The sequence below is a fragment of the Aquarana catesbeiana genome, linkage group LG05 (genome assembly GCF_042186555.1).
Source record: "Aquarana catesbeiana isolate 2022-GZ linkage group LG05, ASM4218655v1, whole genome shotgun sequence".
NCBI classification, from domain to species: domain Eukaryota; kingdom Metazoa; phylum Chordata; class Amphibia; order Anura; family Ranidae; genus Aquarana; species Aquarana catesbeiana.
In genome coordinates this window covers 252,924,983-252,940,125 of record NC_133328.1, presented here as the reverse complement: position 1 = coordinate 252,940,125, position 15,143 = coordinate 252,924,983, and the positions used below count along the sequence as shown (strand labels likewise).

The 15,143-nt window shown below is 41.4% G+C and overlaps 1 protein-coding gene across 1 annotated transcript in view; it reads right to left on the bottom strand.

Annotated features, from left to right (window-relative positions):
- LOC141144737 (uncharacterized) overlaps nucleotides 1-15,143 on the bottom strand; it is a 397,412-nt gene that overhangs the window by 226,961 nt on the left and 155,308 nt on the right. The gene's annotated exons all lie outside the window — the stretch shown is intronic.

The window sequence follows — 15,143 nt, the reverse complement described above, 5'->3', positions numbered from 1 at the left end:
CCGCCTTGTCAGTGCAGCCCCATCAGTGAAGGAGAAAACATACACAAAAAGTTGACCAATCCATAACACTTCTTGACACGCATGTGTTGCTGCAATGTACTCTGAATAAATTGAAGAGAAAGCAACAGTTACCTGCTTTCGACTAGACAATCTTATGGTTCCTTCCCCATACTGGAAGATAAATCCATTTGTGGATTTGTGGTTTGTGCAGACCCCGGCCCAGTCAGCATCCACATAACCGAAATGTTTTGGATTTGATGTTGCTGTTAGCCGTAACTTTATCTGAATTGTTCCTTTGAGGTACTGCATACATTTTTATTGCGTTCCAGTCACGCTGACAGGGAGCTAAGACTTTCCTGCAATAGTATGCCCACTGCTGCGGCTATGTCTGGTCTTTTCACAGTGGCAACATATAGCAGCTTATCGACTCCTCTGCGATACGTTTTCTGCTTCATTGCTCTTTTGTTAGCCTGGTTCCATAGGAGTTTTCACCTACTTTGCATCTTTCATATGGAATTGATCCAAGATTTCTGAGATTTTTTGAGATTTATTGAGAAGACAACTTCCATCTTCTCTCTCTAATTGGATTCCCAGATAGTAGCTAATGTTCCCTAGCTCTTTGATTTCAAAAATTTTCAGCTTGTGAACTGATTATAATCCCCTTCTTGTTCAAGACCGGTTATAATGACAGATAAGGATGTATACCCATCTGTCTTCTCGATTCCTGGAGTAGAGACAGGGGTTTGCTTTACTTCTTGAGAATCCCTCTCTGGTAAGCATTTCATTCACTTTCTCATTCCACATGCTTGCAGATTGTGTAAGACAATAGATGCTCTTTTGAAGTTTACATTTTTATTTTCTTGTAGTGACTTTAGTTCTTCTTCTGCTGCCTTTCTCCATTTATTGGCTTCATGTTTTGGCAGTTTTTCTATGTCTTCCCAGGATGTTGGTTCAAGTAGATTGTGTGTTTTGAGGGTGTATGACAGCTTGCGGGGTGATATCCCCTTTGTAGTTCGAGTGGATCTTCTGACTTCAGGCAGTTCAGCAGGATCTGGTGGGAAACTTGGTTTAGGCACTGAGTTCCACCTCTTGTTCTGACTCCTGCACAGGTTCGCTTTGGTCAACCTTTTTTTTTTGGTTTGCTGGACATATTCACTTCACAGCTTTCAGGGATCGGTGTTTCTGGTGATGGGCTCTCATCAAAACAAACACTATGGCTTATAAAAACAAAGAATTTACTGAGCTTAGGCTCTAAAAGCCGCTAGCATAAATTGCTGGCAACAATATAAAACATAAAAGGAAACGTATACAGCACTAGAAATCATGAATGCACACAGAAATCATAAGTGTTCATTAATAACTGTATACAACACAGCACATGAATTCATAAAAGTGAAAGTCCATGGATCCTAGGGGACACCCAGGGTGTATGATCAAATAGACTACAGGTGAATAAAGACTCCTCCACCGAAACATCAATACACCAGGCCTCTTACCCCAAGGTATGCACCACTAAATTATGGGTGGTCATACAAGCATTCCAGTAATCCTCTGGCTTGTTTCCACTCATCTAAGATGACTCACAAATGGATCCTGTCAGTCCCTCTGGGATAGTAGCTCCACAGGTCACATATAGCAAAATGAGAACAGACAACTCCTCATGGTGCAGCATATCGAAAAAAAAAAAATCAAAGGTTTTATCGCAAATGAGTCCAGAATACGTGCATTTAAAATCATGAAAAACAAGCATGTCATGAAGCATAGTTTTTTTTCACCATACACCCTGGGTGTCCCCTAGGATCCATGAACTTTCACTTTTATGAATCCATGTGCTGTTTTTTTATCCAGGTGTTTGTGAACACTTATGATTTCTGTGTACATTCATGATTTCTAGTGCTACATACTTTTCCTTCTAAACCAGGCATGTCCAAAGTCTGACACGCGGGCCAATTGTGGCCTACGTTATGGTTTAATGCAGCACCACTGGTAATTTGGATAAATATATATCTTTTGTGGCCCCCAACGAACCCCCGAGCGCCACGCTCGGGGATTCATTGGGGGAGGGGCAACAAAAGTTATATACCGTATTTATCGTTCTGGCAGCCTCGGAGGGGACAGGGAGGGGGAGGTACGAGTGCTGTCAGATTACATACAGGAGAATCTCAGGTTTACTTGGCAGCCTCTGTAATAGGAAGTCCCACCTCCTGGTCTGGCATTGGACAACTGATCTGTCATTCAAAGGAGGCAGGACTTTCTATTAAAGAGGCTACCAAGTAAATAAAAGATTTTCCTGTATGTAATGTGTTGGCGCCCACCCCGCCCCCCTCCATCTCCTCTGAGGCTGCAGGTGGGCATCGATCAGGCTGCACTGAAGGGCAATGGTGAGGCTGCATTCATGGCAATGGTGAGGCTGCAGATGGCCACTGATAAGGCTGCATTGATGGGCACTGAGCCTTATTTTGCTTCACAGTTCTTTATTTAAAATTAAATTTTCTTTCTGAAACTTCCCTTTTAAAGTGAATGTGCGTGTTATACGCCGATAAATACGGTATATCCAAATAACATGCCCGAGCTCATCCTTAGACCCACACACAGCCACAAAAGCAAGAGAATTCTTGTTAGGCAGTGTATTACTTCATTTACATTTAGTTTTAATGGTTAAAAAAAAATGTCAGGCAAAATCAAAATGTTCACTTCATCAAATCTGGCCTTCTTTGAAAAACGTTTGGACACCCCTGTTCTAAACACTATGGCTTATTGTCACTTTGTCAGTCTTTGGGTGTAGGATTCTGTAACCCTTAGTTTGCTTGTTGTACCTACTAAAAATGCCCTCTATGGCTCTGTTCTCCAGCTTGGATTGTTTCTCACTTGAAATATAGGCATATGCTTTACATCCAAACACTCTGATGTGGCCAATGCTAGGCTTTGATCCATGTCACATTTCGAATGGAGTACTTTAATGGCTCTTGAGGGTAGTCTGTTCTGTAGGTAGGTTGCAGTCTTGACTGATTCTCCCCAGAAGATGTGAGGTAGGTTGGCATCCGAAAACACGCACCTGGCCATTTCTATAAGAGTGTGATTTTTCCTGTTACATTCTTTAGTTCAGAAGTGTATGGCGTTGTGGTTGTCTGTTGTACTATTCCTCGTCTCTTCCTGCATATTATGCCTGGTTTCCGTTGAATTTGTTGCTAGACATGACAACAAACTCTTGAAGTTTCTCTGATGTTTCATTCCTGTGTTTCATCAGATAAGCAGTTGTGTACCTGGAATAATCATCAATAAAAGTCATTAGATATCTGTTCCTGCCTGACGTGGGAGATTTTATTGGACCGCATACGTCACTGTGTATGAGCTGCATGGGGTGGGCATTTTTTCTGAGAGGCACATGTGACTTTTGCTTCAATACAGCATTTGCATTTTATGAGCACTTTGCAAGGCACTATTGTCAAATCTTCTGATAAACCTCACTTTATAATGTCCTGTATAGCTTCTGGACTTCTTAGCCCCCAGCTGCATGTGCCTTAAGTGAATACATTTGCTGTGCAGGTCATTAGAGACTATATTGGCTTGCTGGTCTGTGCTGATGAGCCTGTATAAGTGATCATCTAGTTTTCCTTTTGCGAGGAATCGCTTATTTTTGTAAACTGTGCATTCATCACCCTGAGACTTAACAAGGAGAACGTTGTTTGCAAGATTTTTCACTGATAGAAGGCTGCCTTCTAGTTCTGGAACATACAGCACTTTCTTTACAAGGATACTGTGCTTGCCTTCTTGTGGTTTAATGCAGTTCAGGAAGCCCTGACCTTTACCTTCTGCAGTGATGCTTTTCCCATTTCCTAGGAAAACTGTCTTTTGCACTGTAATCAATGTTTGTGAAGAAGGCCTCATCGCTAGTCATGTGGCTTGCCACTCTGTCACTTTAAAGGTGCCACTTCATGATGTGTCTGCAGTTTCCTTTGTGGCTGGTTTGACTCTTTATGGATAGCTCTAGCTTTCGCTGCTCGGCTTTCCATATAGAACAGTGCTTTAAGTGACCGGTCCTTTTACAGCGAAAACAGGCTCTGCTTTATTTGTTGTGCTTTGTGCCATTGTCAATCTTAAGAGCTTTGTCATGATGGAGTGTATTTTCTTTCCTTCTGTCATATTCATCAATTAATTAGCCTTTGACATATTCTAGCGTTAGCTCCTGCTCGGGTCTGGTTTCTAAAGTGTTAATAAGAGCAGTGCATCTCTCTGGAAGGCTGCAGAGGAACAGGGCAACAATATGGTTATCTTTGATGTCCTCTTCGATGGCGCACAGCTGCACTATGATTTCTAGCATAGCTTTCACGTGGTCACACATTTGCTGGTCTTCTGCTAGCCTCATCTTATACAGCCTTTTTAGCAGAAACAGCTTGCTGTTTAGGCTTGAAAGCTCATGCAGTTTTTGTAATGAAGTCCACGTACCTTTGGCCGTTTTTTCTGTTGGTTTGTGAATAATCTGATCCATCTTCCACTAGCAAGCTTATAGTTGCATTTGCTTGCCTGTCTTTCCTGTCCCATTCCACCGTCTCTCCGTTTGTGAGTCAGTCTGTATTCAGCACTTGCCACAAGTCGTCCTTGCTGAGAAGCATTTCTAGCTTGAACTTCCACAACTGGTAATTGGCATTGTTCAGCTTTGCGATGGCAAACTTCACATCTGAACCATTTGCCATCTTTCAGCAGCTTGTATACAGTACTTACTGACTTGTAGTATTCTCTCCAGTGCCAGAGGCCCATAACCTTTTGGCTGAGTATTGCAATGATGCTCTGGAAGCTTGTTGAATGCAGAGAATAACTTTACTCGCATGGAGGATTGCAAAGCATGTCTCTACATCATGGTAACAGGAACTGAACACACTAAGCGAAGCACTTCCTCTCATATACAATAGAGTAACAATACAATAGAGATTCACATGCACATTACACTAATACTACAGCTCCACCTGCTGCATAGACAAGTATAATGCATATGACTATATACATTATACTTGTCTATGCAGCAGGTGGCGCTGTATTATTTGTTTATATCAAAGTTGCTTACATACTGTGACTACAGTATATAAGCAACTTTGATATAAACAACTTGGCGCCAAGGCAGTGATATGTGAAAAAAAAACTGACAACAAAATTTAAATAACCAGCAACCAACAACGCACTTAGCTTAATAGCAAATCAAAAAGATAATGTATCAAACTTAAAATTATATAAAGTCCAGCAATCGTGAAAAAAGTGCTCATGCTCAATTCCAAGATGAAAAAAAAAGTGCTCCACTGCTTCGTGTTCAGACCAGGTGCCCCACATGGATGTGCACTCATCCTAGATGTTGACCACCTATCTCTAGTGTGGTCACTTGCGCTTTGTGGGGAAAGGACCCGTGGATGGTGTCTTTACTGGCCGGTCACACTGAAATGACTCCATTGGTGGGGAGAGACATGACAGGGGGAAGGGGGTCCCATAGAGTAAAACCATAATTTATTGGTTAAAGTTGCAGAAAACAAACATAGGTAGACTTACATGTTTCGTTGCCCAATAAGCCTGGCACCCGGTGTGTTCAGCATGTGTTTTAATAAGGGACTAGTCTGGCCGTTTACCACTCATTTGCAGTGTTGGCTCGATTCCCTGCATAGATTTCTTGGGCAGATTGGGTGTCACGATGACGAGATCAAGTCTTGATGCGTTTCAGCCAAGGCCGTCATCAGGAAGCTCTGAATCCGCCATCTTAGATGTGGGCTATATATACCCTGACGGGCAATTTCTTCACTTCGAATTCATAAATGTTTTTACCAATTAATTACCACATTATGTGCACATTAGGATGCTCACAATCTATAATCTTATTATGGCAAAGTAGAAAAACTCAAAAAAAGTTATATTCGTTTAAACCTTAAATTACATTTAAGATTGCCATCTAGTGGTGGGTCAATGGTAGTATTAAGTGGTTATGTAACCCAGTTTGAATTTGCCCCTTTTAGTGGTCTTTTAGGAAAATTACATACATAAAAGGTTAATATACTGACACTAGTGAGTAAAAAATTATTTTTTATTACATAAATGGAATAATAATTCCTATACATGGATAATAAAAAAAAAAACTAAAAATAAACTAAAATAGAACCTGTGTAATAAATAATTGATCCAATTGTAATTTTTTTAATAATATTGAGGGGACATGTTAAAGTGGGCTTGTTAACCTTTTAAGTATTAAAAATATTAAGAATTGATCCTTTATTTTTTAATAACCTGAGATGAAGCAGTTGAAATCCTGCTCAACGTTTAACCCCCGGGGGGTCCGAGTTTGAAGTTCAAACAGCCATTTGGTTTCATTTTGGGATATTTTTTTGATCATATTTGAACCTCTTCAGTGTCCATTAATCCTATCAATAGCATATAAGGTAATTTCAGCTGGGTTTCTCATTATGCACTAGTCTGAAATACCAGTAGTTTGACACACTGTTTTGAGAACCCTTTACGTATATTCGTAATTTGTTCACTCACACTCTATGTTAATGTCCTGGAAGTTCTTCCAACATATTGGTACCTTCTAGAACATATGTGACATTCCTGGTTCCACATGTGATAAAGTTTTTTTATGGGATATTGTTTGCATGTTTGGGGAGACATAAATGGGGTTCTTTTCCTAAATATAGGTTTGGTGTTTTTACAGGGACCACATCTCCCACATCGAAAGAAACCTTTGAAATTAAACATAGTAATTTCCTTCTTTGGAGGGTCTGGTATATTTTGGTTCACAAACCTGGCACTCTATGATGAATAAAGGAGGGACTGGATGGTAATATGTTCCTCAAAAGTAGTATCTCTTTAAAATCGGTCAGTGCCTTCTAATGCTTTTTTCCAGATGTTTGAATTGTTTATTGAAACCTGTAATTGATGACATCATACGATTTATTTCCTTTTGCTTTATTTTCCAGGAGTTTGTCTTTCCATTTCCCCTACTGTATTTCTGACCCCAAGATTATCATAAGAATACCCCTTGCCTGTAAATCTCTTTAGTAGTACGTCCGTTTGTTCAATATAATCACTATCCAGTGTGCAGTTCTTTATTATATGCATGAACTGTCCCTTTGAAATGGCCAACTTCCACTTTAGGTGGCGACAGCTTTTGGTAGGTATATACCGATTTCTGTCAGTGCTTTTAAAGTGAGTTTTGATACACAGCATGTCACCACTCTTGTAGATATTCAGGTCACAAGAAATCTGTTGTCTATGGGCATTGACTGTAAATTTGATTCCGTACATATTATTATTAATATGGCTAATAAAATCATTAAGGGTGTTCTCAGTTCCCTGCCAGATTATCAAAAGGTCATCTATATACCTTCAATAGAATCAAAGATTCGGTCATGCATTGCCGTATATTACTTCATCCTCCCATTTGTTAAGGAAGATGTTTGCAACACTGGGGGCATATTTTGGACACTACCTTTATTTGGTTATAGTGTTGCCCTCCATACCAAAAGAAGTTATTAGTCATGGCCAGCTCTAAACCGTCTAGAATGAAACGCTTTTGCTTAGATTTTATATTTGGATACTTATTTAGTGTCCATGTTACTGCGTTCAAGGTATCATTTTGTTAGTATACAGCGACTCCACGTCCACTGTTACCAACATACTAGGTTCATCCATTTTGACATTTTGTAGACTATTTAAAACATCCTTGCTATCTTTCAAATAACATGGACTTTGGAGATAAAAGTCCAGATACTCTCCCAATCTAGAAAACAAGGAATTTATGCCACTTAAAATAGGTCTACTCAGGGCCGTCTTTATTATTGATTGAACCCTGGGCAAACATTTTCTTGCCCCATCCCCCCCCTCCATGCAATATCGTTCTCTACCTGCTCTGAGACATACAAAAAAAAAAAGCAGTTTACTGAATCAGATCAGATAGCAATTGCGATTGGTTGCCAGAGGTTACAGTGCATCATTACCGCACACATTATGGCTCACTGATTATTTGATAGAGGTTACAGCACATGACTTCTGCTTGTTTATTGGTTGCTAGAGGTTACTGTACATCAATACTGCCCGCTGATTGGTTGCTAAAGGTTACAGAACATCTCCTCCCTGCCTGCACACCATGGACTGGGGAGGTGAAGGGACTCATCAATAGACAGAAAACTCTCAGGGATCCTAGGTCTCCTGGAATCAGTGGCAATGCTCGGGGGGGGGGGGGGGTTGATGCGATCAGTGGAAGGGGGATGGGATTAGTTAGGATGCAGGAGCTGGAAATCTTTGGCAAGTATATAGTGGGGGATTCTACATTGACCACCGATGTAATGGGGAATTTGCAATGACCAACAATGTGAGGGGGGATTTACAATGACCACCAGTGTAAGGGCAGTACTGACCACCAATGTAAGTGAGACATTTAGACTGCGTTCACATTTGTGTGTGTTGGGAACGCAAGCAAAATCGCTTTCCTGACACCACAGAAATGTGCTGCCCTTTAGCAGATACACAGCAGTTATATTAATTGTTAATGACACCCTCACACATCTGCTGGTCCGCGGTTATTTACATATTAATGCTGCCACTATTTACATAACAATTCAGGTTATTTATATGTAAACACATGGTCTGCAGGTGAGTCATCAGGTACACGGCAATAGGGCACAGCATAAGTAACAGGACTTCACACCGAGATATCAGGGCACAGCACGGGACTAAAACTTTAAGGAACAAGGAAATTTAAACTGGGATAGTTGGCAAGTAGTATGAGTCAGCTGCTAAAGGCCCCACAACAATGATGGGGCCCATGGCAGCTGCCCCTTTTGCCCTGCCTTAAAGACAGCCTTTAAGGGCTGTCTGTTGGCTTGCTGCTATTTTATGTATTTTCGGTACTTGGTACAGTACTGACATGACTTTGTTGAAGATTCCATCTGTATTGGCTTTGTTGACCAAGTCCTGTAGTGTCATTTTTAAACTTTTGGTGGGGTTCTCAATTAACTTTTTATATGTATTCTCATTGCTGAGAATACGTTCCGTTTCTTTGTCGTAATCTACTTTATTTAAAGCGACTATGCCTCCACCTATTTCTGCTAGGCAGATCACTATATTTTTCTGATTCTCAATGGCTCCGATTCCCTCCCATATTTCTTTGTCTTTAAAATCTTTCTTTATTGGAATTTTCCTTAAGTCTTCTTCTACCATGCTTTTAAAAACATCAATGAATTGTTGGGTGGAAGTTTTAGGGTTGAAGGTAGATTTATTTCGGAGTCCACTATGTGTATACTTTGATGGTGGTATTGGCCCATTCATTGTGTTTTTTCCAAAAAATATGTTTAATTCCCAATTTCCTTCCAAATTTTTGTAAATCAATAAAAGCTTCAAATTCATCTAAATTCTTAGTGGGTGCGTATTTCAATCATTGCTCCAACACAAATAATTAATTTCGTGTTGGTTCAACATCGCTAAGATTGAAAAACGCCATCCCCTAATTTTCCCTTTTTCTTTGACTTTCCTCCCCTACATCCTCGTTTCCGTTTATTGGTGTATTTCTATTCATTGGTTCCCATTGAGGTTGTGGACTTGGGTTTGTAGGGCTCTCGCCATTCCCTCCATCCCCCCCTCTCTGTGGTACCCTAGTGTAATGGTAAGGTCTATTCCTCCCTCTACTCCTTCCTCTTCCCCTCCAGTGTCTAGTATATTGTGTTGGGCCTCTCTGTGGGCTGTGTGCCTGATTATATGCATCTTGTAGGGGCTGGAAACTATTATAGGTGGGAATGGGATATTTGGGTAAATTATACCGTTCCATGGGTGATTGTCTGGTCTCTGCTGTGGAGTATGTGAATTAGTTATTGGGGTCTAGAAAAACTATATCTTTAATTGACCTGTATATTTGCAGTTTCAACTGGGTTACCCTCAGTATTCATAATGTTGTTATCCTGCCATTTGTAGATATTTGTTTTAGTGGCATAGCCTTTCTTATCCCTCATATTTCTTGATTTTTTTTTGTTTTAGTACAATTTTCTAATTTAGAAACTGCTTCATGTAATTTATTTTGTCTGTCCTTATACTCTGCTAAGTCCATGTGAGGAGACATTCTCTCAACTCAGTGATCTTCTGTTGCATATTTTTTCAATTTGCTCCATTTTCTTCTATGTATGATGATCCCCAATAACTTCTGCTCACATTAGCTAAAAAATTCTAGCCATTCATCCATTAGATCTTGTTCCACCCTCCCACCATTTGGACCTAAATGCCACCTAAGGCTCCTAGGTGTAATTTTTTCATTCATATATTGTTCAAGTGTAACAGTGTCTCATGTATTTGTCCATGACAGATCAATTGTTTAAAACACTGGTCCAAGTCAGTGTGGGCTGTGTGATCTGCATTCTTAAAGACATCTCCTATATCTATATTCCTACTTTCCATATAATTAAATATATTCATGGCTGCTGTAAGTAAACACTAGTATAAACTATAGTGACAGTGATGATATAAAAACAAATTACTTAGTGCGGCAGTGATATGTGACCAAAAAATTCTAACAACAAATTTAAAAATCCAGCAGCAGTGTAAATGTGGCTCAACAGCAACACAACTTAAAATATAAACAAGCCTTCCAGTTCCGGCGCCATATGCACTAGCAGCTCCTCTCCTTGGCTCCCGCTGCACTGCCACAAAACCTGCCTATGAAGCCTGCCTGGCTCCTCATATCAGCCCGTTGACACCCAGCAAGGCTCCCATAGATCCCATGGATCGTTACTTGGATAAGAGTGGCGCTCGCTCTCAGACACCAGCGGTCCCGCCCGATCCTCCTGGTCAGGCTCTGCTCTCCAACATGGCGGCAGCTCACGGAATGGAGGTTAGTGACAGCACCACACACCTCTCCCTCCTGTCAACAGACCAGCAGAATGAGAGGATCGCTCAGACCGTTGCTGCACTCCTCGCACCTACTATCACCTAATATCAAAAAGAAAGGCCTTTCAACATATTTGTACAGCACTCTTACAACATCAAATCAAATTTACCTTGGCCTACCCAGCAGTTCCACGCAAACCGTGACCAGATCACAATATCAAGATCCCACAAAGGCTGAATATTTCTTAAGATGAATCAGCCTGGAGGCCCACTCAAACCTCCCTTCCAATGCACCCTCTGCCTCCCATCCTCTAGACCAAAGGAGCCCTAGGAAAGATTCCCCAAAACGGCTCAAATCCTCGGGCTTCAACAGCCGTGCCAAGTTTCATTGACTCTACCATACCATAATAACCTGGTTCTACCTAGTTAAAAGGTTCTAAGCTATATCCTGGGCTGCCAGGCACTATCTCTGCATGTTTTATTATGTTCTATGATCACTTTGCTTCTGTTCTCTATAGATCTTCGCTTTTTGTCTTCCCCACGGATGTCACTGACTGCTTCACCTCAGATTGCTGTCCTTAACCAAGTCAGTGGGTTCCCTGACTTGACAATCGACCATGCCCTGACAGGCACCCATGCTGGTTTCTGACCTTGTGCGGGCACCTAGGAGACGGTATATTTTGGTTTAACTTTATCCTACACCTGTTTTTTATTACTTTTTCCGATAGGGACACCCAGTATATATTACTCTCCCTAGCCGTTTTAAATTCATCCCTAACCCCATGGATGGCACTCCCAGGCACTCTATATTCTTCATGTGTCCTTAACCTAAACCCCCCACCCCTCCCCCCTGCTACTTCACCTATTATTTCAAATCCTAGGCCCAGAAAACCCCCATGAGAATTACTTCATGGAATTTGAAGGGGTTCTGATCCCCCATTAAAAGGCTAAAAATTCTTTGGCATCTCAAAAGACTAAAAACAGACATTGCCCTACTTCAAGAAACTTATCTTAAGACTCCTGACTTTGTACGTATGAAAAGGCTATGGGTAGGCAAGGTCCTCGGGTCCAAGGCCGTTGGGAGAAAGGCCGGGGTTCTGATCTTAATCCATAAAAATCTTCCATGTGAGATTATCTCAGTAGACAAGGATAACCAACAGCGCTTCATCTCTTCCCAGCTTCGTCTAAGAAATACATTTCTCCAGATCTCTAATATATACGCTCCTAATAATGAGGATGACAGGTTTGCCTCTAAATTTCTTCCGAAGAGAAACACAAACATTTTGCCAACACCATTGGCCTCTATTATTGAATCTAACCATCTAAATAATGTTGGGCGTCTTTTCCATCCAGCAGATAGAGAGTACACATTGACTATTTTTAGTACAGACAGCCTCATCCCTCAAATAACGACAGCAGAAATCCATGCTATTAAAATTTCTGATCATGCTCCAATTTCAATTTCCATTAATGACCCGGCTCTCCAGAACAACCCTAGATTGTGGTGCTTCCCCCTCCTACCTCTGGATTAACTCAGATTTCTGAACCTTTATGAAAAAAGCTTGGAAGGAATTTTCCTCCACAAACTCCAGCCATAAAATCTCTTCTGGGAGACAGGCAAAGCCTTTCTATGAGGCAGAGTAATCTCTTATGCCTCCTCTTTCAAGAAACGGGTTTTGAAAAACTATCATGAGACTAGTCCGCATTTAAACCTAGCTCAGCACACATTGACTTCAAATAACACTCCAGAACATAGATCTGAGTGGCACGAGGCTAAACGAGCCTTTGACTCTTGGGCCGAAAAATTTGAACCAATGAAACATGCACAAATGAAAGCTACACTCCACAAATTTGATAACAATTCGGGTAAATTACTAGAAAACCTGTGTAGGGGTCCCCATAGACCCACCTTTATTACATCCCTCCGTGATTCCAACGGAAACACAAAATCTCTCCCACATAAGGTCAGTAAAAATTAGGCTAATTTCTACACTTCATTATATGCACATGACCCCATTTAACATAACCTAGCACAGACATTCCTCGACAAACTTCATCTTTCCACAGTCTCCCCCTCTCAACTCAAACACTTAAACTCTCCCATATCATTAGCTGTAATTTCCAACACTATCAAACACTTAGCACCCAATAAAGCTCTAGAAAATCTCTGCAAGGGATTATCAACCCAACACTCACGGAGGTCTACAATGGGATCTGGGATGGTGGCTCCTACATTAAACTCCTGTCAAAAAAGGGACAGGACTCACTAGAACCAGGCTCATATAGGCCAATCTCCCTCTTAAATTTGTCAAAATCCTATCCAATATTGTTGCCACCAGGCTCGCAGCACAATCGGGCTTTGTGAAGGGGAGAACGGCCTCTCTCAACATTCGTAAAGTCATTGATGGTCCTGGAACACGCTAAAACTAACCCGACAAAAGACCTCGCCATCATCGCTTTGGATGCGGAGAAAGCCTTTGATAGCGTTAGTTTTGATTGGCTCTCGCTGGTTCTCTCCAGATTATGCTTCTCCGGGCCTTTCACTCATCTTGTTGAGACTGTGTATACATCCCCGTCGGCCAGACTGGTGGTGGCAGGCCTACTAACAGATAGTTTCTGCCTCTTTAAGGGCACTAGGCAGGGGTGCCTCATTTCCCCCTTACTATTTATTCTGTCTATGGAACCCCCCTCCAGATACCTCTCCGAAATGGCTCCTCTACACGGTATCTGCTTTGGGGATACTGAAATTCACACTGTCCCGTTTGCAGACTTATTTATAACTAAGTACTTATTTTTTCCGCTGACCCTACCTCTGATAGGACAACTATAAATGTATTTGACAGGCTCCGGCCTCCGCATACATTTTAACAAAAGTGAGATTCTGCCACTAGGGTCATTAGGCAACCCCTCCTGAATATCCTCTTCCCCTTTCCCCATAGCCAAATCCTTCATTATATATTTGAAGGTGGAAATTGGCAGCACCACTTCCTCTTTATACACCCTCAACTACCCCCTCTAATACAGAATCTGGTGCAAGAATTGGAGAACTGGATGGAACTGCCCCCATCGCTTCTGGGAAGATGCCACCTAATTAAAATGGTTACCTTTGCACGTTTGTTATACCCTCTTCAAACCATACCCCTATTGTTAAAGCATAAAAATATCCAATTGCTGGAAAGGGCTATCACCAACTTTATATGGCGTTCAAAACGCCCTTGTATAGCACTTTCAAAACTATCTACCCAGGAGCGAGGGGGTGCCAATCTTCCTAATATCAGGATCTATATTCTAGCCTGATTGTTGAGCACAAGTCTTGACTGGATTGCCAAGACCTCCCGCTATTCAAACTGTACTCTTGAATCACAAATGGTATACCCCTATTCTCTAAAGGCCCTATTACACTCAAAAGTGGAAAAATCTGCAACCAGCTTTACAACATAATACGCTGCCATAGCCTGGAGGGAAACTCAGAAGAAACTAGGCCTCTCCCCTTATATGTTGAGATACCCAGCCGTTCCCGGGAACCCGAGTTTTACTCCGGCCTTTGACCATGAGACGAAAAGGACTAATCTCTTTTTCATTATCTTTTGACTCAGATGCAGGGATACCACTTTCTTTTACAAAAGTGGCCAAGAAATACCTCACATATATTTCATTACTTGCAATTAGGGATGGGCCGAACACCCCCCGGTTCGGTTCACAGCAGAACACGCGAACAGGCAAAAAAATTGTTCGAACACCGTTAAAGTTTATGGGACACAAATGTGAAAAATCAAAAGTGCTAATTTTGAGTGTTAATATGCAAGTTATTGTCATAAAAAGTGTTTGGGGACCTGGGTCCTGCCCCAGGGGACATGTAGCAATGCAAAAAAGTTTTCAAAATGGCCGTTTTTTCGGGAGCAGTGATTTTAATAATGCTTAAAGTGAAACAATAAAAGTGAAATATTATTGAAGTTTCGTACCTGGGGGGGGGGGGGGGGGGTGTCTCTAGTATGCCTGTAAAGTGGCGCATTTTTGGTATGGGTCTGGTATGGATTTTTGGGGGGACCCTCGCGCAATTTTTTTCATTTGGCGCAGGGTTCCCCTTAATATCCACCCCAGACCTGAAGGGCCTGGTAAGGAATTTGGGAGGAACCCCACGCTATTTTTTTTTAAATTTTAGTTTGGGGTTCCCCTTAATATTCATACCAGACCCAAAGGGCCTGGTAATGGACTGGGGGGATCCCATGCCGTTTTTTTCAATGACTTATCTATATTGCCGAGACCCGACAATTCACTATAGCCACCATTACTTTAAA